Source organism: Symphalangus syndactylus, chromosome 10 (genome assembly GCF_028878055.3).
Source record: "Symphalangus syndactylus isolate Jambi chromosome 10, NHGRI_mSymSyn1-v2.1_pri, whole genome shotgun sequence".
NCBI lineage: Eukaryota > Metazoa > Chordata > Mammalia > Primates > Hylobatidae > Symphalangus > Symphalangus syndactylus.
In genome coordinates this window covers 35,451,383-35,476,773 of record NC_072432.2, presented here as the reverse complement: position 1 = coordinate 35,476,773, position 25,391 = coordinate 35,451,383, and the positions used below count along the sequence as shown (strand labels likewise).

Below are 25,391 nucleotides of genomic sequence, written 5' to 3'. Positions count from 1 at the left end.
CCCCAGCCTTCCCATCCTAACCCACCGCACCCAATAGGCTGGCCGCTCAAGCCGCCCAGGGCCCGCACTGCCCCTCTTACCCGGCCGGCCACTGGGCCGGCCTCCCTTCCCTGCCCTAGCCGTCCACACCCACGCGTACAGAGGGGCCGGGGCCTCCCTCAAGCTGCGGCCTCGGCCTCCTCCCCGCGCGGCAGCTGGTGCCTCCCCGGCCCTACGGGGCTCACGCGCACGACACAGCCACAAGATGTCCGCTCTGACGGAACTACTGCCAGCTGCCACGCTCCGCCCCTCCCCCTCCTCCTGCCTCTTCACCGCCGCGGATCAGTCCGCCAACGCCGCCGTCGCGAGCACAGGACCGATGTGAGGCCGAAGCCAGACGGCTTGCTTCCCACGTCCGGGGCCGAGTGAATACGCGCCAAGCCCTTTTCCTTCTCCTTCTCGGAACAGCACCTTCTTACTAAACAGATCGGAGATTGGAGCAGGAGGGCGGGGGAGGGAGGAGGATCATGAGCTGGGGGGAGGGTAAACGAGTGGCGGAAACCCTTAAGCTCAGAGAAGCATCGAGAACCGGAAGGAGACCATGGGAGGAAGGTAAAGGAAGCAGCCGCTGCGCGATCCATCCCCATGCCCCTCCCCACAGCGTCCCCCAGTTTCCTCACTTGGTATTGAGACGACTCTCGCGAGAACTTCGTGGCTGGCTAACCGAAGCGGTAGCTCTGCAATGACCTAAGAGCAGTTTTGTGCGCTCTTCCTGACGTGATTCCGCCCCCAAAATGCACAAGTTCTCGCGAGACGCAGTAAGGCACCGGCTCGAACTGGGGCGGGCCACTGCCAGGAAAGCAACGCCCCTGAATGCTTATGCCGGTGGTTGGAAGAGGATATGGAATTCCCCGGACTAGTAAGAGCGCGCGCAGACACAGCCTTCTCTCACGCGCCCAATCAGGAGCGTGTGGTGGGAGGTGCCAAGGATTAATTACCAGATACCTTTAGTTTAGGTCGGGTCGGGATTTTGAGGTTTCCGGTGGAGCAGGTGAGCAGTATTTTCTTGCCTGCCCTCCTGGGCTGGTTAAGCTGTGGGAGGAGGTGCCCCTCGAGATGGGAATAGTAGTTTTAAATAGACCCAGGTTGGCCGCTCATCAGCGCTCCCACGTGCTGAAGTCTAGTGCATGTCTGACCCTAAGGGAGCAATACTGAGACGAGCAGGGAGCAGGCTGAGTCAAGTTCAATTGAGTGGATGGGGCTAGGACAGAGAGGGTTAGGGGCAGGGTTTTCACTGGTCTCCGCAATCAGTCGCTGCCGTCCGCCAAGGTGTGGGAACAAGCTTAAATTCTCAACCTTTATCTTCTGTTGCTGTGTTTCAGTTCTTGAGCCAGAAAGTGTTGAGACTAATTAAGAAATTAGGTAGAGTTTAGAGTCAGAAAAACAATACAATACTTCCTGAAATATCCAAGTTGGGAGGTGGGATTTACATGAATAGGATTGGCCTGTTTTAGTCAAGGGTTTAAAGTGTGGAGAGGGCAGTTATGCTCTCTAGTGTATCCTTCAGGCAAAAGAAAGAACTTAATTTTTATGAGGAATTTAAAGGTGGGTAAGCACTGACCAGCTTAAGGTTTTCTAACATTCCTTCATGACTCCAGTTACCGAAGTGGAGATCTTGAATTACATGGAAAAATAAACTTGTTTAAAAAATACACTTAATTTGAAAACTGTTGCAAAAGTTTTACCTAACAAAAACTTAAACATGTCAACAATGATGAATATAAGTGGTCTAATGTATACTGTTCAAGTGACCATGTAGTGTCACTAGTGAAGCACTTCTCAAACTAGTGTCCATAGGAACCACCTGGGGTTTTGTTGAAAATGCGACTTTGATTTGGTAGGGCAGAGGTGGAGCCTGAGAGCCTACATTTCTAACTAGCTCCCAGGTGATACAGATTTTTCTAGTCCGAACCACCCCGTGAGTAGCAAAGCACTTAAGTGCTTACCTCATGGCCTAACTGCTCATGAGGCTCACCTCATGAACACCTCTGGCCCCTCCCTCCTCCCTGAATAATCTGTGTTCTCTCTCCTATCTAGCCTGATATACTAAACGCACAGGAGTAGGCATGAAGATGGAGAGAGGAACCCAGATTTGTTATTGCTTCCCATTTGTTTGATATTGGCCTGGTTAGTTATCTTCTGACCCCGTTTCTTCACTGCTAAAGTAAGTAATAATAACTGTCCTTTCTCACAGGGTGATTGTGTGGTTTAAGTGTCATAATATATGTGAAAGGACACTGGAGACTCTACAGTGCTGTATAAATGTCAGTTATTAAAGTAACCAGTCAGACATTAACTGGTCATAGTGTGAAACAAATGTATAGTAGTAATAGTGGCCACGCCTGTAATTCCAGCACTTTGGGAGGCTGAGACGGGTGGATCATATGAGATCAGGAGTTCGAGACCAGCCTGGCCAAAATAGTGAAACCCCATTTCTACCAAAAATACAAAAATTAGCTGGGCGTGGTGGTGGGCGCCTGTAATCCCAGCTGCTTGGGAGGCTGAGGCCAGAGAATCGCTTGAGCCTGGAAGGCGGAGGTTGCGGTGGGCCAAGATCACGCCACTGCACTCCAGTCTGTGTGACAGAGTGAGACCCTGTCTCAAAAAAAAAAAAAAAAACTAATATATATGGCGTTCTAGATTATCTATGCTTATAAAGGCAAGTGATTGTGTAATCACAAACTCATTTTTGTTAGGCAGTAAATTCATTGGTTGATTGGGCTTTCTGTTTACACGTTTGTATTTGCATTAGTGGACTTACATTTCTGCTTATATTTTGCCATGGTTAAAATCAAAAGAAACATAGCCTAGAAGCATTTTGATGCCTTAGGATAAAGCAGGCTAAGATTAAGTCAAATTTTTAAACATTATTCACATACCTGTTGTTACAGAGAGCCCACTTTACAGTTGCAAATAAAGTTAAAACATTTGCATTCATTTAACTTACTTGAATTACAATGGTAGAAATGTCCTCATTTGAAACAAGAAAGGAAAATAATCATGTTTTTTATATTGCAGTCGGAAATATGCTAAAAAGAAAAAAATTATGGCTGTAAATACTGAAAAATTTACATTTAGAAATTAATAAAGGTACAAAAATGTTGAAAATTTAGTTAAAAAAATCCCTTCCTTAATAAATACTATTTTGAAGTCCTAAAAACTTTGTAAATATAGTAGATCAGATTATCTTGCATGAATTGACATAAAACATGAGAAAATATAAAGGATCAAGAAAATTAAAGCTGGGCTGGTGGCTCATGCCTGTAATCCCAGCACTTTGTGAGGCCAGGGTGGAACAATCACTTGAGCCCAGGAGTTTGAGACCAGCCTGGATAACATAGGGTGACCCGATCTCTACAAAATAAGAAAACAATTAGCCGAGCATGGTGGTACACGCCTTTGGTCCCAGCTACTTGGGAGGCTGAGGTGGGAGGATTGCCTGAGCCTGTGAGGTTGAGGCTGCAGTGAGCTGTGATTGTGCCACTATACTCAAGCCTGTGACAGAGCGAGACCCTGTCTCAGAGAAAATTACTAGTAAATGGGCAATTAATCTGCTAATCTGAATAATGGTGGTGTGCCAGGGTCTTAATATTACATGAATTTTTCAGTGAGGCCACATTATTATAATGACTTGAGTAAGGGGTTAATTAGAATGTACTGATGAATAAACATAATTAACAGATTATATATATATATACACTTAATATTGGATCTATGTTTTCATGTATCTTTACCTTTGTTACAGAATATTATAACTTGCCAAAGACACTGGCTCTAGTACAGTGTATACCATTTTATTAAATTGTAAATGCTACGGTCCAGATTTTATATTCAGAATGCTCATTTACATATTCTGCCTGGACCAAGTAATTTGGGAGCCCAGGTCAACCAAATGTTATTTTACCTTGCTTGCACAAAAATCAAATTAATTTCTATACTTAACAATTCAGAATCTCATTAAGTCAAATTAATATGGTTTAAGAAACTGTACTTTATTTCATGCTAAGATATCATTTTGGCCTTAATAAGGCTTTTGGCATGTAATGAACCATGCACAAATCTTTGAGATAAAAATAGAGCATTTTTCCACACAAAAACTTATATATATACACAAATGTTCAGAGTAGGGCTATTCTACTTTTTAGTAGAAACAACTCAAATGTCCATCAGCTGATGAATGGGTAAAGAAGATGTGATATATGTGTATAATGGGATATAATTATTATTATAAGGAACAAAGTACTAATACATGTTACAAAATGTATCTTGAAGCCTTAAAACATTCTGTCAAGTGAAAGAGCCAGACACAAAAGGCCACATACTGTTTGATTCTATTTATATGAAATGACCAGAATAGTGCATTCTGTCTTCCAAAAAGCTTGTTTACTTATAAACACAGGTTAAAAAAATATATATTTGTAATACTGCTTTTGGTGTAGGGTGAGGCACGATAAAGAGACTGCCATTCAGTTTGTCAATCAGTGATACTTAGGTCTGAATAGGCAAGTGAGAGTCTTTCAGGTTTAGGACAAAGAATGTTAATGTAGTAGAGATCTGTTGATAGAATCACTCCTAGTTTTCTATTTATTTAAAGAACATCGAATTACTATTAGGTGCTAGACACTGAAGATACATAAAAGACACAGATGTCATCTTTAAGAAAGTCTTTTGAGGAGACCAGTAAGCATCAGACAACATCATAGAGTGGGTTCAGTGACATAAATGTGTGCACAGAGCACTATTAATGTACTGAACTCAGCTGGGGGTGGTCAGGGAAAGTTTCTCTGAGGAAGACAGTTGTATTAAAACAAATGAAAAAAAGGGAGCAAGGCAAAGTTGGAAAAAAATTGTGAGGGAGGCTCCTAGGCAGAGGAAACAGCATGCAAAGTCTCAGAGATGACTTGATAAGTTTTTGAAACTAGAAAAACTTTGGCTGCAGTATTGGGAGGTTGAGGTGGCGGGGGGAGCGGCAAGGAGAGAATGAGAAGACAGAGAAGATGAGGAGACAAGATAGATTTGAAAGACATGACTGGAGATCTTGAGGGCCTTTTATTTTGAAGGGGATGGGATGGGATGGAGGAATTGAATTTTTAACAAAAATGGCCTGATCAGATTTGATGGCAAAAAGGTAACTGTGATAGCAGTGTTGAAGCATGTGCCCAAAGTATGTATTGGGATGGAGACTAGAGGTAAGAAAAACAGGATGTTAATGAAATAATCCTGAGGAAATGTGAGAAAGATCTGAAATAGTTGCACTAATAAGAGAGAGTATAGGAAGTAAACCTAGTTTACTTACTGGGTCAAGCTTGCCTAAAAAATATTTTCGGGGGGATTCTCAGTACAGGAAGTAAATTTAGTTTATTTACTGGGTCAAGTTTGCCTAAAAAACATTTTGGGGGGAGGAATGCTCCCTCCAGTTACTTTTATTAGAATGTTACAATAAAATCAAGCCAGGCACAGTGGCTTATGCCTGTAATTCCAGCACTTTGGGAGGCCAAAGCAGGAGGATCGCTTGAGTCCAAGAGTTTGAGATCAGCCTGTGCAACATGATGAAACTGTGTCTCTACAAAAAAATTAGGCATAGTGGCATGTGCCTGTGGTCCCAGCTACTCTGGAAGCTGACGTGGGAGGATCCCTTGAGCCCAGAAGGTCAAGGCTGCAGTGAGCCATGTCGTACCATTGCACTCTAGCCTAGGTGACAGAGTGAGACCCTGTCTCAAAAAAAAAAAAAAAAGTTTATAGAAAAAAGACAATAAAATATGATATTCTAATAAAATAACTTGAAACAACAATATGAACTTCCTATGTTTTTAGCTCTTAAAGAACTATGAAACTAAAGTTTACATAACATTGGAAACACGTGCTACATTTTTTTTTTTTTTTTTTGCAAATCAAATCTTCTTGAAACTCAAATGTAGGACTAACTGCCACAATTTCGTTTCTTTTAAATTTGGCCATGTCTGTACTAACTGCTGTGATCCGTGTCTCAGTTCTCCTACCACTTTACTAGAACCTTTGGGAGACTTTTGTTCATTCTTTGACTGATATCATTTGGCTTTCATGTGGCCAGAAGAAAGAATTCATTATCTATTTCTGTTCCATCTGCCTCAGACAAAATACTATTACGTGTTGCCAACAAGATCATAAACCTAAATAAAACACAGGTTCTAAAATCACATGGCAGTACTTAGTATAAGTGGGTATCAAGGTGACTGGGACTGTGCTTACAGTAATTACAGATTACTAAAATCACAAAATGGAAAAAAGTTCATGTGGAGAATTGAAAGAATTTAGTTTGATATAGAGATTATAAAAATCCTTTTGTCACATACCTAAAGTGGAATTTGTTGAGTTTGACCTTGTGACTTTCGAGTCAAGAAATGCTAGGCAGGTAGAACAGATAAATTAATAAACCTGATTCTGAAATGGAAGTAAAAGGGCTTTAAAGAGTTAGAAGCATTTTAACATTCATTCTCATTCTGGATCTCAAGACATAATTTCCTATAGAAAAGTAGTTGTGCCTGCAGGTCAATCCACAAAAGGCTTTAAAACCCACCCTCCCTGTATATATTACACCTATGAGAAAATGCTCCATAGAATTCCAAATTGATACAGGAGGACCAACCTACCCCTCTGCCCACCAGAATTCCTGTGGCTCAGGGCAAGTACTGAAGCTGAATAGGAAGAATTGACTGAGGGTAAATCATGTTGAGTGGTTAGATGAAAGCTTTGGAAAGTTGGAGAATGGTGGTTAAGGAATCTGTACATTCAGCCTTCTTGAGTGTTACTGTATGTTTTGGGTTAGTGCTGGGATACTTTTCTAGTGCCAGATCCATTAATTTACATTCCTCTCCACTGCCATTATCAATTGCTTCCTGACAGAAACCAGTAAGCTTTCTTTTCCCCCCTTTTCTACGGAGAAGAGCAGTTTCACAAGATTCAACTTTTCTTATACTTTTGTTCCTAAAACAGATATACACCCTGTTAAGTTTTCATAAGGGTTTTTATTTCTACAAGTATGACTTTAGTGTTTATATATGATTATAAGCAGGCAGCTAGCAGGGAATCCATGGGTAAAGGGTTAAAAAACTCTCATTTGATCCTGGTTTCCCTCCTACCACCACTTCAGCCCCCAACCCCTACCTAACAAATTAGACCCAATAGAAAAAGTCACAAGATTGAGGGCCGGGTGTGGTGGTACATAGCTGTAATCCCAGCACTTTGGGAGGCCAAGGCAGGGTGGATTGCTTAAACCCAGGAGTTAGAGACCATCTTGGGCAACATGGCAAAACCCTGTCTGTACAGAAAATAAAAAATCAGCATGGCATGGTGGTGTGCACCAGTAGTCCCAGATACTAGGGAGGCTGAGGTGGGAGGATTACTTGGGCCCAGGAGGTCAAGGCTATAGTGAGCTGTGATCAGGCCACTGCCCTCCAGCCTGGATGACAGAGTGAGACCCTGTCTGGAAAAAAAAAAAAAAAAAAAAGGCTCAACTAATTTTTTTTGTCTTGTCTTTTGTTTGTTTTGAGACAGGGTTTCTCTGTTACCCAAGTTGGAGTGCAGTGGCACCATCTTGGCTCACTGAAGCCTCTGCCTCCAGGGCTCAAGCAGCCCTCCCACCTCAGCCTCCCGAGTAGCCGGGACTACAGGCATATGCCACTAGGCCTGGCTAATTTTTGAACTTGCCCACTCAGATTCTTTCCCCTTTTCCATCCATCTCCAATCCCCACTCTCTCAGGATACCATGATGGCTCTGTGGGTATCCTTAGTGTTCACTTATCACAGTCTCCAGAACCACCAGTCTAACGAATATAAAATATTTTAAATTATAATGAGGAAGCCTAATTATGAGTAATAGTAACATGTAAAGCAAATACACTCAGCCCTCCAGATCTGTGAGTTCCACATCCGTGGATTCAACCAACCACAGATCCAAAATACACATTTTTAATTGCATATTTTGTGAACATACATACTTTTTTCTTGTTACTGTTCCCTAAACAATACAGTATATTTACAGAGTGTTTACATTGTACTAAGTATTATAAGCAATCTAAGGAGGATGTGTATAAGTTATATGCAAATATTATGGCATTTTATATAATGGATTTAAGCATCCTTGGATTTTGGTATCTGAGAGTGGTTCTGGAAACAATCCCTCATGGATACTGGAGGATGACTATAATATGAAGTATATTAGAGATAAACATATAAAGACAGGCACTCAGAGGAGTGGCTTACCAGCAGACATGTAATAAAAACATGAGAATTTCAGTTGCCTGACATCTCAGTGTAAGCCAGAGATATGTGCTTGTTGGCTGCCCAAAGAACCTATTTCAGTTTAACCCTGAAAGAAAGGAACTACGTTGTCTAGCATAAAGCACTTACCTTTTTCTCATCTCTACCAGTTAGACCACAGCTACACTGTTATATTTTTAACAGCTTTATTGAAATATAATTGACATACAATAAATTATACATACCTAAACAGTTTGATAAGCTGACATATATATATATATATACCCATGAAGCTCACCAAAATCAAGATAATGAACTTCACCACAAGTTTCCTTACACTCTTTTATAAATCCTTTCTCTCGTTCTTCCCCCACCCCTCTGTCTTCTTACCCACCGGATACCTCTGATCTGTTTTTTGTCACGGTAGATTAGTTTGCATTTTCTACAACTTTATTGAAGTTGAATCACAATACACCTTCTTGTCTGCCTTTTTTCACTTAGCATAATTATTTTGAGACTTACCTATATTGTTGTCTCTCAGTAGTTCATTATCTTTTATTGCTAAATAATATTCCATTGTATGTATTTGCCACAATTTATCCATTCACCAGTCAGTGGACATTTGGTTTGTTTCCAGTTTTTTTTTTTTTGAGACTGAGTCTCACTCTGTCACCCAGGCTGGAGTGCAGTGGTGCAGTCTTGGCTTACTGTAACCTCTGCCTTCTGGGTTCAAATGATTCTCCTGTCTCAGCCTCCTGAGTAGCTGGGACTATAGGTGCCCGCCACCACGCCGGCTAATTTTTTTATTTTTTAGTAGAGACGGGGTTTCACCATGTTGGCCAGGCTGGTCTTGAACTCCTGACCTCAGGTGATCCGCTCAGCTCGGCCTCCCAAAGTGCTGGGATTACAAGAGTGAGGCACTCCGCCCAGCCTCTTGCAATTTTTGTCTTATTACAAATAGGGCTACTATGAACATTCTGTACAGTGTTTATATGGACATGTTTTCATTTCTCTTAAGTAGCTTAGGAGTGGAATAGCTAGATCATATGGTAGATATGTGTTCAACTTTTTAAGAAACTGCCAAACTGTCCCAAGTGTTTTTTACCACTTTATGGTCCCACAGCTATGTATGAGTGTTCCAATTTCTCCTGAATGGTTAGGATTAGTCTTTTCAATTTTAGCCATTGTAATAGGTGTGTAGTGATATTTCATTGTCATTTTAATTTGCATTTTCCTAGTGACTAATGATATTGGCATTTTTTCATGTGCTTCTTTGTCATCCACATATCTTCTTTGCTGAAATGCCTGTCTGTATTTTTCCCCATTGTTCATTGTATTCCTTTTGTCAGTATTTATTTATAGGTGACACATATGGGAGTGGCCTTAAATGTTTTTTAACTAATAAAGTCATAACAAGGTAACACATACCTGGAGGAATATGAAAAAGCATGACAAACTTTACTTTGCGAGATAGCAAAATTTAAGGTTTCACTATATAAATCTGAGTATTAGGTCAAGTTTTTTTTTGTGGGTTTTTGGGTGAAACCTGCTAGACAGATTCTAAAAGAGCAGTCATACTATGTCTATTTTTTAAATTATTAGCTAGCAGAACCACCTCAACTCATATTGACTAGTCCCTAAGTCACTTCCACAATTAAGAGTTTAGGCAGTAGTGTGATAGAACTGGCTTGTAACAGCTTACAAGGGTCAATTTAAAAATTTTAGGAATTTTGCAGGCTGATTGTTAAACACAGCCATTATTAAAAATTAATTATAGAAACTGACAATTATATTAAAATCTGTTAAATAAAGCTCAATAATAAATACTCAAAACTCACTTCCTAGTTATTTTACTACAGACATACCTCATTTTATTGAATTTCATGGATATGGTATATTTTACAAATTGCAAGTTTGTGGCAGCCCATATTGTGCAAGTTTGTGGTGCCATTTTTCCAACAGCATGTGCCCACTTTGTTAGTATGTTTTAGCAATAAAGTATATTTTAATTAAAGTATGTACACAGGCCAGGTTCAATGGCTTATGCCTGTAATCCCAGCATTTTGGGAGGCTGAGGTGGGAGGATCGCTTCCGCCCAGGAGTTTGAGACAAGCTTAGGCAACACAGTGATCCTATCTCTACAAAAAATTTTTCGGCCGGGCGCGGTAACTCACGCCTGTAATCCCAGAACTTTGGGAGGCCAAGGTGGGCAGATCACGAGGTCAGGAGATCGAGACCATCCTGGCTAACACGGTGAAACCCCATCTCTATTAAAAATACAAAAAAATTAGCCAGGCGTGGTGGCAGGCACCTGTAGTCCCAGCTACTCGGGAGAGGCTGAGGCAGAAGAATGGTGTGAACCCGGCAGGCAGAGCTTGCTGCAAGCCGAGATCGCGCCACTGCACTCAAGCCTGGGCGACAGGGTGAGACTCCGTCTCAAAAAATATATATATATTTTTCGAAAATTTTCTAAAATAGCTGTAGTCTCAGCTATTTGGGAGGCCGAGTTGGGAGGATTGCTGGAACCTGGGAGGTTGAGGCTGCTGTGAGCCGTGATCTTGCCACTGCACTCCAACCTGGTGACAGAGCAAGACTCTGTCTCAAAAAAAAATGTGTACACTTGTTTCAGACATAATGCTATTGCACATTTAATATAGTGTAAACATAACTTTCATATGCACTAGGAAATGGAAAAATTCACGCGAACTAAACCCACAGTATCTCTGAGGTATGCTATACCTTTTACCATGTTCTGTGTTTTTGTGGTTATGTCTATTGTATCCGCATGGTGGAAGTATTACAGTTTGATAGTGTGCACCTCTTCCCAGCTCTGTGTTCAGTGATGTTCTTTGGAACATGACACAGTACCACATAGGAGTACTTTCCCCAGGGAAATTTGCAAACACCACAGATCAGATCTCTGCCTGTTGTTAAACTTTACCAGCACACTTGTGATGACATGACCCTTCAAGTTGACTGACTTCTGTCAGTAATGAATAATCGAGGCATCAGTTAGATGGAGAGTTTACCTTTGTGAAACACTTAACTCTCAAAAAGCAATATTTTTGTTACAGAATAAAGCTTGTAACACCTAGTTTTCTTGGTGTTCAGTGTTTTCCTTATTTCCAAATTCTCTAAGGTAGAGAAAGGTAAAGTCTGACTACTGGATAAGGGGGGATACTAATACAGTAGTTCTGTGGTCTTAAGTAAAGGCATAAAATATTACATTTGAAGTAGAACTAGAAAGGATGCTAAACAAAACTCTGCTGGGCAAAAAAAAAAAAAAGGAAAAGGAAAGGCAAATAGCTCTATCTAACCAAAATTCTATTCATGTGAGGGAGCAAAAGATGATACAAGAGGAGAGTTTCTTCTGACCCCCAAATCAGCTTTTTAAGGGATGAAGCTCTTTTTGTCCAGAGTTACTGAAGCTTCTGGATGTTGTTAGGAATTTAAGTTCCCAAACAGATTCAGTAAAATACTATAGCAGTCCAGAGAAAACCAAATAAACTTGCAGGGAGAGGGAGGGAAGGGAAATTCTTAGTATAAAAGATAAATCTACAGCTAAGGTTGAATGGCTATTATAATTAAATTTTTTTAAAATTAGGAGAAACTGACTAAGGATTTCAAATGGAATAGAAACTGTCTTACACTTTAGGGTCTAAATGAAAGGCATATACATTTAAAATGTAAAAGAAAGAAATATATCATATGACTTTCTTCTTCTTTCTTACTTTTTTGAGACAGGGTCTCACTCTGTCACCTAGGCTGGAATGCAGTGGTGCTATCATGGCTCACTACAGCCTCAACCTCCCAGGCTCAAGTGATCCTCCCACCTCAGCCACCACCACCAAGGAGCTAGGACTACAGCTGCTTGCCACCACACCCAGATAATTTTTTTTTTTTATCTTTTGTAGAAACAGGGTTTCGCCATATTGCCCAGGCTTGTCTTGAACTCCTGGGATCAAGCAACCTGCCCGCCTCGGCTTCCCAAAGTGCCACAATTACAGTATGAGCTACCGCACCCGGCCTCATATGATTTTGAATAAGGCATTTGCTTTATGCTTTACAAGGTACTAGCAGTAAAAACTGTTTAGAGTGATACACATAAAGAACAGTTCAGACATAAATGTAAGACCTGAAGCTATAAAACTACTAGAAGAAAACAGGAAAACCATTTCAGGACATTGGGTCTAGGCAAAGATTTTATGGCTAAGACCTCAAAAGCATAAACAGCAAAGACAAAAATAGCCAAATTGGACTGTATTAAACTAAAAAGCTCAGCAAAGGAAACAGCACAGTGAAGAGATAACCTGTTGTATGGAAGAAAATATTTACAAACTATTAATCCAACAAGGGACTAATGTTGAGAGTATACAAGGAACTTAAAAGTAAAAAAAAAAAACCCCATTAAAAGTGGGCAAAGGATGTGAATAGACATTTCTCAGAAGACACAAATGCCCAATAAGTATATGAAAAATGCTTAATATCACTACTCATCAGAAAGATGCAAATGAAAACCACAATAAGGTATCACCTATGACAGAGTGGTTATTACTAAAAAGACAGAAAATAACAGATGCTGGTAAGGATGCAGAAGAAATTCTTTTATACTGTCAGTGGGATTGTAAATTAGTACAGCCTCTATGGAAACACAGTATTTCTCAAAAAACTAAAAGAACTGCCATATGATCTGTCAGTCCCACTAATGGGTATTTATTCAAAGGAAAAGAAATCAGTTCAATGCGGCACTATTCACAGTAGCAAAGAACAGAATCAGCTTAAGTGTCCATCAACAGATGAATGGATAAAGAAAATGTGTTACCTATGCACAATGAATACTATTCGGCCACAAAAAAGAATGAAATCATTTCCTCTGCAGAAACGTGGAAGGTACTGGAGATTATTCTGTTAAGTGAAATAAGCCAGACACAGAATGACAAATATCACATCTTCTCTCACTCATGTGGAAGCTAAACATGTTGATCTCACGGAGGCAGAGAGTAGAATGATGGTTACCAGAAGCTGGGAAAGGTGTCTGGGTGGGAGGGGGGATGAAGAGAGGTTGGTGAATGGCTACAAACATACAGTGAGATATGGAACAAAAGAATGTTTAATAGCAGAGTAGGGTAACTATAGTTAATAACAATGAATGCTTTTTGTATTTTAAAATAGCTAGGAGAGAAGACTTGAAATGTTCCCAGCACTTAGAAATGAGAAATATTCGAGGTGATGGATACCCCAGTCAAGGTAACAAAATAGCCCATATACGTCATAAATATGTAAACTATTATATATCAATTTTTTTAAAAGTATAGCAGTTTGGTACAAAAATTAGCTGGGCACAGTGGCAAGCGCCTGTAGTCCCAGCTACTTGGGAGGCTGAGGCAGGAGAATCGCTTGAACCCAGGAGGCAGAGTTTGCTGCAGTGAGCTGAGATCGTGCCACTGCACTCCAGTCTGGGTGACAGAACAAGACCCTTAAAAAAAAAAAGTATAGCAATTTGGTATTAAAACTGGAAGGACCAAAGGACCTAACAAATAATCTTTAAACCAGTCAATGCCCTATGTAATTTGTTTACCAATAAATTGGACAGAACAGATGGAACTTTAGTGGATACAGGTGGTTTATTTTTAAATGAGGAGGGAATACAAATTCCCCAGGAGATAACTTCTTTCTCTAAGAACATAAAGTTTTATGGAGGAGACAGAATATTCTCATATGAAAAATACCTAAGAATATATGAAACTAATATATGTAATAGAAAGCTATTACATATATTAATGGTAACTTAGTTGTTCAGTTTTTAGTTACTGCTGAACATCTTGACTATTTAAATAAATCACTATTTTTTCCCTAACCTTGTCCAGATTTCCAAAACTCAGTTACTCTCCTAACCAGTCTACTTAAGTGAATATATTTTTCCAGTTACCACGACTAAGATTCAGTATAATGGAGTCATCTTTGTCTTTCACCCTTCCCTTTCCTTATGAGTGTCCATTTCTACTTATTTAGGCCTTCAATGCATATTACACCTTAAATTGTATAACAGTTTATACATTTTAAATTATTTTCATCATTATATAATCACTCTGAGTTAAGCAGAAGTGATTAACATTTCATCACTCAAGTATTTATTAAGGGCCTACAAGGTCACTACAAGGTGAGTGACACATAAATAAGGATGCAGAATCAGACAGGTTAAATGACTTGCCCAAGGTGACAGGATCAGTGATTATTACCAGTCCTATGATTCTAATGTCAACATTCTTTTCATCACACTATGATGCCTCTCAACTCATATTTGGTCCATTACTGTAAATTCATAGTTGGCTTCTCTGACTCTACTTTTCCTTCTCCAGACTATCTTGTAGTCTGGAGACTACAAACCACATCACCATTAAATTAAACACAGGTTTCATTATAATGTAGCACAATAAAGACCTTTTCAATGGTTTCCTATTGTATAGAGGAGAAAAACTTTATCTCTGCTTTTTACAGGATATCTCTATTCAACTGTGATCCTCATATTCTTTTGAACATACTTTTACTTTTCTAAGAGTATGCCTTTGCTTTTAGCAGTGTTAACCTTCTTTGAGTTTCAAGTCCCTAAGTAACAGTTATTGCCGTAGATCTAGATATTTATGTACCAAGCATTATCTATAGACTACATATATCCACAACAACTACCTTGTATATTTTGACTGAGGGAGTAAAGTTTTTGATATTAAAAAAAAAAAAAGAGTCCTCTTTGCTGGGTGAGGTGCCTCATGCCTGTAATCCCATTGCTTTGGGATGCCAAAGCAGGAGAATCACTTGAGACCAGGAGTTTGAGACCAGCCTGGGCAACACAGTGAGACCCTGTTTCTACCCAAACAAAAAACAAAAAAACTCTGGGCATGGTGGTGCATGCCTGTAATCTCAGCTACTCAAGGAGGCTGAGGTGGGAGAATCAATTGAGGCCAAGAGTTCAAAACTGCAGTGAGCTATGATGAGGCCAGTGCACTCCAGCCTGAGCGACAGAAAGCCTGTCTCAAAAACAAAACAAAACAAAACAAAACAAAACCAAACCTCGAGTTTCACTTCTGATAATTAAGAACTCAGTGGTTTTGATCATACTTCTGCTGTGAACAACTAGAAAAGCTAGACCAAAACCAAACAAACACCCCTGTTTAAAGGCACTTGTTAGTGACAAGTTGTATTTTCCACTATCACAACAAAGGAAAAGGCAAAATATGTGGCAGGCATCTTTAGATTTGGAGACAACAAAACATAGTACAATTGGGTAAGCTGTTCTTAGAGGCTTAACTGTAACTATAAGACTACCAGTTTTGGCCAGGCATGGTGGCTTACGCCTGTAATCCCAGCACTTTGGGAGGCTGAGGTGGGCGGATCACCTGAGGTCAGGAGCTCAAGACCAGTCTGGCCAATGTGGTGAAACCCCGTCTCTACTAAAAATACAAAAATTAGCTGGAAGTGGTGGTGCATGCTTGTAATCCCAGCTACTCAGGAGGCTGAGGCAGGAGAATTGGTTGAACCTGGGAGGCAGAGGTTGCAGTGAGCCGAGATCTTGCCACTGCACTCCAGTGTGGGCAACAGAACAAGACTCCATCTCAAAAAAAATTACCAGTTTTGAGTGGGGTAGGGCCCAGACTTAGGCTTTATGATCCTGTAGACCCAATGATATTAGAAGTTAATGTAGGAGAGATGTTATATGAAGCCTCTGGCAAGTTTCAGTGCAAGAATTACAACATAGACCCTTAAGGTTTAGGAGTAAGGCCATATCTTCCTTAGCCATGGTTTTGTTTCATTTTTTTTTTTTTTTTGAAAAGCACCTCTTGACTTGCTACTGGTACCTGGAAGAGATGTAACACCTGACCATCGGACATCAAGTGACTGCGTGAATCAAACTGCCTGTCATGAATTGTTATTTGATTCACCAAACTGTACAACTGGATGAACACAGGAGCAGTGCACTACATATGGGACTGGAACCATGAATGAGCAGGTGACTCAGACTCCTATAGTACCTGCCTCTACTCCTTCAGCACTTCTCCCTCAACCCACATAAACTGTCATCATAAGGAGTTCCCTCTGACCAGTTAATGGAAGAGAAAAAAGTATGGATGTTGTGGATATCCTAACATATCTCTGGCCATTGGACCCCTAGAAACCTATGGCAAGTCCTGGAAGTTTTTCAAGGTTCATCTTGCACCTGTAGCATGCATATGTCTTACCAAAGCATGTAGAATGCTGCCTACTTCTGCTCATCAGTTTCATTTAATATAATTTCATTACTCTAATAAATCAGTGTAATGTTCTATGGAATAACAAGACCTTCCAGGTCCCTTCATACCATATAGAGAACAGGAGAGTTGATGTAGCCAGAGACAAGACAGTAAGGACTTACTGTTATCCTTCCTGTTTAAACGTAGTCTGATTCTCCTTATAATTAGAATGGGGGTGGGGGGACATTTCCAGATCAATATCAGATCAGTATCATGTCAACATGTGTATTTCTTCCAAAGAAGATACCACACCTAGAACAGCAACCATAATTGGCATCCCTACCTAATTAAAGTTTGCAGTCCACTGTCATTCTTCACTAGCCATCTGGTTTTTATACTGTCATTCTCCATGATGCATCTGGTGGCCACAGGAAATTTAAATGGGAATGTGGTATGAATCACTATGGCAACATGGTGGCACTAATCTCTGCAATTCTTTTGGTTTTTCTATGTTGCTTTTTTATGTTTTGTAGAAATGGAGTCTTGCCATGTTGTATAGGCTGGTCTCAAACTCCTGGGGTCAAGCAATCCTCCTGCCTTGGCCCCCCTAAGTGCTGGGGTTGCAGGCATGAGCCACTGTGCCTGGCCAATCTCTGCAATTTCCTCAGGGATATAGTCCTGCTTTTCCTTTACTATCTTAATGAGGAGTGGTAGAAAGCAGACCTAAGCTGCTGTGTAGCACTTTCTACCATAATAGCAATCCCTCCATGGATCAGGAACCAAAATAAAGATTGTTATTGAAAGATACATATTACTACTACACATCTGGGACTGGAGAAATAACCACAGTATGGGTCCTTCTGGATCTACTGTTAGCCACAGCCAGGCCAAGATTCCATCACTTGACTTCCTTAGGTCCCCTATTTTGACCACTTGTCGAGGGTAGAGTTTTGGGTTTCTAGTATAAGTGCAAGTTAAGAGAGTGCCTTAAGAATTCTAGCCAGCCTGGGCCAGGCAGTGGGTCACGCCTGTAATCTCAGCACTTTGGGAGGCTGAGGCGGGTGGATCACGAGGTCAGCAGATCGAGACCATCCTGGATAACATGGTGAAACCCTGTCTCTACTAAAAATACAAAAAAAATTAGCCAGGCATGGTGGTGGGCGCCTGTAGTCCCAGCTACTTGGGAGGCTGAGGCAGGAGAATGGCGTGAACCTGGGAGGCAGGGCTTGCAGTGAGCCGAGATCGTGCCACTGCACTCCAGCCTGGGCGACAGAGCAAGACTCCATCTCAAAAAAAAAAAAAAAAAAAAAGAATTCTACCCAGCCTGGCCAACATGATGAAACCCCATCTCTACCAAAAACACAGAAACTAGCTGGGAGTGATGGTGCACGCCTGTAGTCCCAGCTATTCAGGAGGTAGAGGTTGCAGTGAGCTGAGATTGTGCCACTGCACTCCAGCCTGGGTGACAACAGAGCAAGACCTTGTCTCAAAAGAAAAAAACAAAAACAAAAAACAAAAAGAATTTTGGATATTTTCCTTTCTCTATTGAATGGTCACTGGTCCCTATGGAAAAGGCTTAGGGCAATGATTCCCCCAACATGTCTGCTCACTGGAAGTATCTGGGGAACTTGAAAAAATACTGATGCCTGGGTCTTCCCCGAGATTACTATTTAATTAGTCTGGGTTGTGGCCTGGGCTTTAGAATCCTAAGGTGTTCTAATGTGCAGACAAGTTTGGGAACCCCACTGGATTAGGGAACAATTCGTTGTATACAGCTGTGATTGCATTGCCCCTTTCGTCAAAGGATCCAGTCTCTTTCCATCAGTGAAGGAGTACCAAGTGTGGGAGCTAGATGAGATGCTTCAAATTTTATTACAAAAACACAATAATTTTTCCACCTATATATGTCAAGCAGCACCTTGGTAGGTTACTTAATCTATTATATTTCCAGGGACCTCATGATCATTTAGCCATTATCACTTTTCCCTGTGGGTCAAACTACTCTGGTTAATGTTCTCTCCTTTGACTTATTTTGGTAATTGTGCCTACTTTGTCTCTGATATTTATTTATTTATATTTTTATGTTTTTTGAGACAGAGTCTTGCTCTGTTGCCCAGGCTGAGTGCAGTGGCGTGATCTCGGCTCACTGCAACCTCCACCTCCCAGGCTCAAGCCATTCTCTTGCCTCTTGCCTCAGAGCCACTCCTGAGTAGCTGAGACCATAGGCATGCACCACCACACCCAGCTAATTTTTGTATTTTTACTAGAGATGGGGTTTCACCACGTTGGCCAGACTGGTCTCGAACTCCTGGCCTCAAGTGATCTGCCTGTGTTGGCCTCCCAAAGTGCTATGATTACAGACATGAGCCACTGTGTCCGTCTTGTCTCTGATATTTATATGCCATTATGTGGCCTCTACTGCCTTAGGATTCTAATGTTCCCACTAAGATCAGCAAACCCGGTTCCACTACAGTGTTCACCACCATCATCTCTCACAAACAAAGACAGCCACTTCAGGGCTCCTTGGAAATGGTGGTGCTCCCATCATCATAGCATTCTTTAATGACATGGTGAAAATTAATAATGGCTAAGGAGCCTTTGTGTTTTCTCCTCTACAATATGCCCAGGAATTTCTGGCATTTTGGCCATCTTATTTATAGGCTATTACTGAATTTAAGCCTCATCCTACCAAATTATTAATGCCAAAATATTAACTCTTGATTCTTAGGTACGTGCACCCATGCCAATAAATTTGCCATGATCTAACCTTAAATGTATTCTCATATATGCTGTCCAAGTTCCCGCTGATTAAAATGGCAAGGCCTTTAGTTCTCCTATGTAGGCTTTCTCTCTCCAGAGAAGGCCTCATACTTCTCTGACTAGGCTATGTTGGGATATAACTGGAGGCACTAATAGGTAGTAAGGGTAAATTCTTTATTTTATTATTATTTTTTGGAGACAGGGAGGGTCTTGCTTTGTTCAGACTGGAGTGCAGTGGTGTGATCATGGCTCATTGCAACTTTGAACTCCTGGGCTCAAGTGATCCTCCCACCTCAACCTTCTGAGTAGCTGGGACTACAGGTGCAAACCACCATGCATGGCTAATTAAAAAAAAATTTTTTTTTTAGAGACAGAGCCTTGCTGTGTTGCCTAGGCTAGTCTTGAACTTCTGGGCTCAAGCAGTCCTCCCACCTCAGCCTCCCAAAGGGCTGGGATTACAGGCATGAGCTACCATGCCTCGCCCCAGCTGGTAAATTCTGAGGAGAGCATGTATCAGCTTGTGAAGGTGCTTGCCCAAGTGCAATCACTGAAAGCCTCTATGCATAGGAGGCTGGTTTCCTCAGAAAGAGATTTAGGGGAAGATGGATGTTCAGAGTTTTCAGCTTCATTTTTCTCTGCTCAAATGTCCCTATCGTATGTCTTAGGACCCCTCTCCCCACCAGTGTCCCAGCATTAGAATAGGAAAGGGGAAGAATTAAGCATATAATTGATACTACAAATCTACCACATCTGCCCAGTAATTACAGAAGATAATCAACTCCTTCAGACCTGTAATGGAGTTCTGATGCTCCACATACAGTCATTTTCTTTTTGTTGTTGTTTATGATAGTATCTCACTCTGTCATCCAGGCTGGAGTGCAATTGTGCAATCAAGGCTCACTGCAACCTCCACCTCCCGGGTTCAAGTGATTCTCATGCCTCAGCCTCCCAAGTAGCTAGGACTACAGGCATGCGCCACCACACCCAGCTAATTTTTGTATTTTTTCATAGAGATGGGGTTTTACCATGTTAGCCAGGCTGGTCTTGAACTCCTGGCCTCAAGTGATCCACCCACCTCAGCCTCCCAAAGTGCTGAGATTACAGGTGTGAGCCACCGCACCTGGTCACCACATACAGATTTAATTGTAGTTTTTATGTTTTTCTTTTTCTTATGTATTTTTCTTTTCTTTTTTTTAGAGATAGGGTCCCACTCTATCACCCAGGCTGAAGTGCAGTAGCAAGATCATAGTTCACTGCAGCCTCAAACTCCTGGGCTTAGACAACCCTCCTGCCTCAGCCTCCTGAGTTGCTGGGACAACAGGTGTGCACCACCATGCGAGCTAATTGAAAAAAAATTTTTTAGAGATGGGGTCTTGCAGTGTTGCCCAGGCTGGCCTCAAACTCCTGGCCTCAAGAGATCCTCCCACCATAGCCTCCCAAATAGGGGACTACAGGTATTAGCCACCATGCCTTTTAACCCACGTATGCCTAGTGTTCCATTATTGGAACGCTAAGCATGTGGGAATTATTTATAGCCTACTACTCAAGGTCATCGGCAAGGTCTGATTTTTCACTCATGCAAAAATTCAAAAAATTGCAACCTCTGGCATAAACGGGTTAAATACTTTCTGTTTCGGACCATAAGAAAAGCCAGATGGATCTATAATCTTTATAATTACTATGGTTACCATGGTGATACACTCCTCACCTGCTTCACTTGATTTCATGTTGTTACTGGTAATCATAATACTACTGCAAACTGGCTGGGCGCAGTGACTCCTTCCTGTAATCCCAGCACTTTGGGAAGCAAAGGCAGGAGGATCACTGGAGCTCAGGAGTTCAAGACCAGCCTGGGCAATATAGTGAGACTCTGTCTCTACAAAAAAATAAAAATAGGCCGGGCATGGTGGCTCACACCTGTAATCCTAGCACTTTGGGAGGCCGAGGTGGGTGGATCACCTGAGGTCAGGAGTTCAAGACCAGCCTTGCCAACGTGGTGAAACTCTGTCTCTACTAAAAATACAAAAATTAGCTGGGCGTGGTGGTGGGTGCCTGTTATCCCCAGTTACTGGGGAGGCTGAGACAGGAGAATCACATGAACCTGGGAGGCGGAGGATGCAGTGAGCCGAGATCACACCATTGTACTCAAGCCTGGGTGACAAGAGCGAAACCATCTCATAAATGAATAAATAAATAAATAAATAAATAATGGCTGGGTATGGTAGTGCACGCCTATAGTCCCAGCTATTTAGGAGGCTGAGGCAGGAGGATTGCTTGAGCCGAAGAGGTTGAGGCTGCAGTGAGCTATGGTCCCACCACTGCACTCCAGTCTGGGCAACAGAATGAGACCTTGTCTCAAAAAAAAACTAAATACCGTAAGCTGTGGATTACCTGTAGTCTGTAGTCTCTTTCCTTGTAGCAACGATGTTATTCCTCCGATTGATTTTATGTGTGTGTGTGTGTGTGTGTGTGTGTGTGTGTGTGTGTGTATCCAACCCAATCTCAAAATCTTACTTAAGGGCCCATTTCCTGTAATACTTCTGTTGCAAATTACCATATCTTTGGAGTCTTAAGAAGAAATAGAGAACAGATTAAAAATAATTTAAGAAGGCTGGGCATGGTGGCTCATGCATGTAATCCCAGCACTTTGAGAAGCTGAGCCAAGAGGATGGCTTGAGCCCAGGAGTTTGAAACTAGCCGGGACAACATGGCAAAATCCCATTTCTACAAAAAAAACTGGCTGGGTGTGGTGGCACACACCTATAGTCCCAGCTACTTGGGAGGCTAAGGTAGGAGGATCGCCTGAGCCCAGGAGGTTGAGGCTGCAGTGAGCCCTGGTTGTGCCACTACACTGCAGCTTGGGTGACACAGTGAGACCCCTGTCTCAAAAAAAAAAAAAAAAAAAAAGGAAAAATACTGGTAAAATGTATTACATTAATCTGTTTATCAAGGCACCATTACAAAAAGACTAACCACAATGTAAGACAAGATACTGGCCACACATATATTTGACCAAGAACTCATATCCAGAATATATAAATGATTCCTAAAAATCAGTAAGAAAAAGAATGACAACCCAACAGAAATATGGGCAAGTGACTTAAACAGGCACTACAGAAAAGATCTCCAAAATGTCTCTGAAGGCCATTTTTGTCAAAAACAAAAACATCTCCGAATGTTAAGTACCATAAAATGGTGCTCAACTTCAATGGTCATCAAGTAAAAGGTTAATGTCAAAATGAGATACCACTACATTCCCATCAGAATGACCAAATTAAAAAGATTGACAATACCACGTGTTGACCACAGTGTGGAGAAAGTGAAACTTTGACACACTGTTGTGGGGCAGTGACGGGGGACGGGGGACAGGGATTGGGTAAAGTTTCCATAAACTTTGCAAAACTGTCATTCTTTACAAAATTTGAAAATACATCAATGACTAAGCAACTTTAATCCTAAGTACCTAAGTATATACTCAACAGAAATGTCTTCACTTGCATGTGAAGAGACATACAGAAGAATGCACCATAATTGGTTAATAGCTTTAAAGTGGAAACAGCCCACTGAAATATCAAAAATAAAATGGACAAATATATTTTATCCACTTAATAGAATATAGAAGTGAGTATGAACAAACTATAAACACCACAGATCATTTTCAGAAATATAATGGTGAAAATACACATTACATAATTTCATTCATGTAAGATTCAAAACTAGGCAAAAATTATGTATGGTTAGAAATTAGAAGAGTGGTTACATTTGGGGAAGAGTGACAGGATAGTTACTGGGAGCTCTCATAAGAAGGTTTCTATTTCCTGGGTGCTGGATACAGGGACATTCTTTGTGATAAATCACTCATTTTTGCATATATGCTATATTTCAATTTTTTAAAAGGGTGGTCCTTAAAAGATTATGATTTAGGGTTTACCGCCTTGCCCCTCTCTATCAATTCAAATATTTCTTCCAGTTCAGATCCCACACCTTACATGAAGCCTTTCCCAACCATTTCAGCCAGAAGCAATTTCTCTTTCTTCTTGGTTTTTATACCATGTTCTCTGGGAGGTAGTGTAATATAGTGGAAATAGTATAGGCTAAGGAACTTGGACTTTAATCTGTGTGGCAATAAAGAGCAGAAGAGTGACTCGGTCAGACTTGTATCTGCCCACTACAAATTTAACCAATTTTACTTATATTTCTTTGTGAACAAATATGAAAATTTATACACATATATTAAATATAAATATATAGCTTTTATACCACGGAATACTACTCAGCCATAAAAAGAAATGAAATAATGGCATTCACAGCAACTTGGATGGAGTTGGAGACCATTATTCTAAGTGAAGTAACTCAGGAATGGAAAACCAAACATCATATGTTCTCACTTATAAGTGGGAGCTAAGCTATGAAGATGCAAAGGCTTAAGAATGATATAGTGGACTTTGGGAACTTTGTTGGGGGAGGGTGAGGGGGGGTGAGGGATAAAAGACTACACATTGGCTACAGTGTACATTGCTCAGGTGACAGGTGCACCAGAATCTCCGAAATCATCACTAAAGAACTTATCCATGTAACCAAAACCCACCTGTTCCCCACAAACTATTGAAATAAAAATTTAAAAATACATAAAATGTGTAATTTGTGAGATTGTTACAATATTTGCCCTCAATAAATCATGCCTACTTTGTTCATGCATCTTTGCAATGTGCTTTTGCCACTTTTCCCATCAAAGGGGTTATTTCCTTACCCCTTGAATCTAGCTATCTTTGTGACTTGCTTTGACCATAGAATGCAAATAGATGTGACTTTGTACAACTTCTTAGACTAGGTCTAGAGAAGCTTCACAGCTTCTTTTTCCACCGTTTGGAACACTGCACTGAGACCACTATGTTATAAGTCTAGGAGTGAAAGACAGTGTAAAGGCAGCCACAGGAGTGAACACAGGGGAGACTAACAGAACTTTCTGGTCAAATCACAGTGTGGTGAGAGATAATAAATCATGTTGTTTTAAGCCACTGTTTTGGAATGCATGTGTAATGCAGAAGTAGATAACTTGTAGGAAACAGAATCCCTTTTCCATTACCTAGCTCACCTATTAATTTACTCTGTTGTGGCAGAGAATACTATTATTTCCCAATGTCCTTTATCTTCTCCTTCCTTTAATATTAGAACTCCCATATGTTTTTTGGTTTTGTTTTTTGTTTTTTTTTTTTTGAGATGGAGTCTTGCTCTGTCGCCCAGGCTGGAGTGCAATGGTGTGATCTCGGCTCACTGCAACCTCTGCTGCCTGGGTTCACGCAATTCTCCTGTCTCAGCCTCCCGAGTAGCTGGGACTACAGGTGTGTGCGACCACACCCAGCTAATATTTTTGTATTTTTAGTAGAGACGGGGTTTCACCGTATTGGTCAGGCTGGTCTCGAACTCCTGACCTCAGGTGATCCACCTGCCTCAGCCTCCCAAAGTGCTGGGATTACAGGCGTGAGCCACCGTGCCCGGCAGAACCCCCATATGTTAGCTGGGTACATTGCTACACAGATAGTGACTATAATTTCCTAACTCTTGAAAGTTTGGCCATGTAACTAGATTTTGGCCCATGGGTCATACGTGGAAATGGTGGCTCCAACTTCTGTGATATGCCCTTAGAAGAGGTATACTCTTTTACTATTTCCTATTCTCAAATGTATCATGGCAGGAGCTGGAACTACCATCTTAGGCCATGAAATTGAAGCCACATATTGAGTAGATCAGATTAAAAAGCTAAAAGTAGCTTGAGTACCTAATATCCAGAGCTGCTCTATCAGTCCTGAACTGATTATCTTTGGACTATGAGAGAAAAAGAAATTTACATCTTATGTCATTACTATTTTGACCTGAGAGCAAGCAAACCTGCAATCCCAAGTAATATGTGTTTTTCACATTCCCTCGTATATATATGTTCATGTATATATATACATCTACAAATATAAATATCTGTATGTGCACACACAAATATGTAAACATCTCTATAGGTATTGATGTATTTTGTTTTACAGATTGAGATCCTACACTTTTCTCCATCTTTTTCTCATTTAGCAATATCTGGAAATGACAACTCATACAACTTGAATTAATTCCTTTTGATAGCTG

General features: G+C 40.9%; 1 protein-coding gene, 1 long non-coding RNA gene and 1 pseudogene across 14 annotated transcripts in view; 1 reads left to right on the top strand and 2 right to left on the bottom strand.

The window, feature by feature from the left end:
* UBE2D3 (ubiquitin conjugating enzyme E2 D3) overlaps positions 1-25,391 on the bottom strand; it is a 71,848-nt gene that overhangs the window by 31,291 nt on the left and 15,166 nt on the right. For 2 of the 9 annotated variants that reach the window (XM_063611154.1, XM_063611155.1), the window contains exon 1: positions 140-269. The exons of 1 other annotated variant lie outside the window; for it this stretch is intronic. The gene's annotated coding sequence lies outside the window, so the exon portion shown is untranslated. Of the gene's footprint in view, positions 1-139; positions 591-659; positions 881-984; positions 1,172-25,391 lie in introns of those variants that run through there. 6 more of the 9 variants (XM_063611158.1, XM_055296882.2, XM_055296883.2 and 3 more) reach the window with 6 other exon arrangements.
* Positions 324-23,896, top strand: LOC129492051 (uncharacterized). 5 transcript variants are annotated; one of them, XR_010114061.1, is made up of 5 exons: positions 502-591; positions 2,077-2,203; positions 12,192-12,347; positions 13,450-13,524; positions 16,107-23,896. It is a non-coding gene; the product is annotated as an uncharacterized lncRNA (long non-coding RNA). The 5 variants fall into 5 exon arrangements; XR_008660709.2 differs by having other exon boundaries at positions 12,192-13,167; XR_010114059.1 differs by lacking the exon at positions 12,192-12,347 and having other exon boundaries at positions 324-591.
* LOC129492409 (uncharacterized) lies at positions 9,805-9,857 on the bottom strand (annotated as a pseudogene).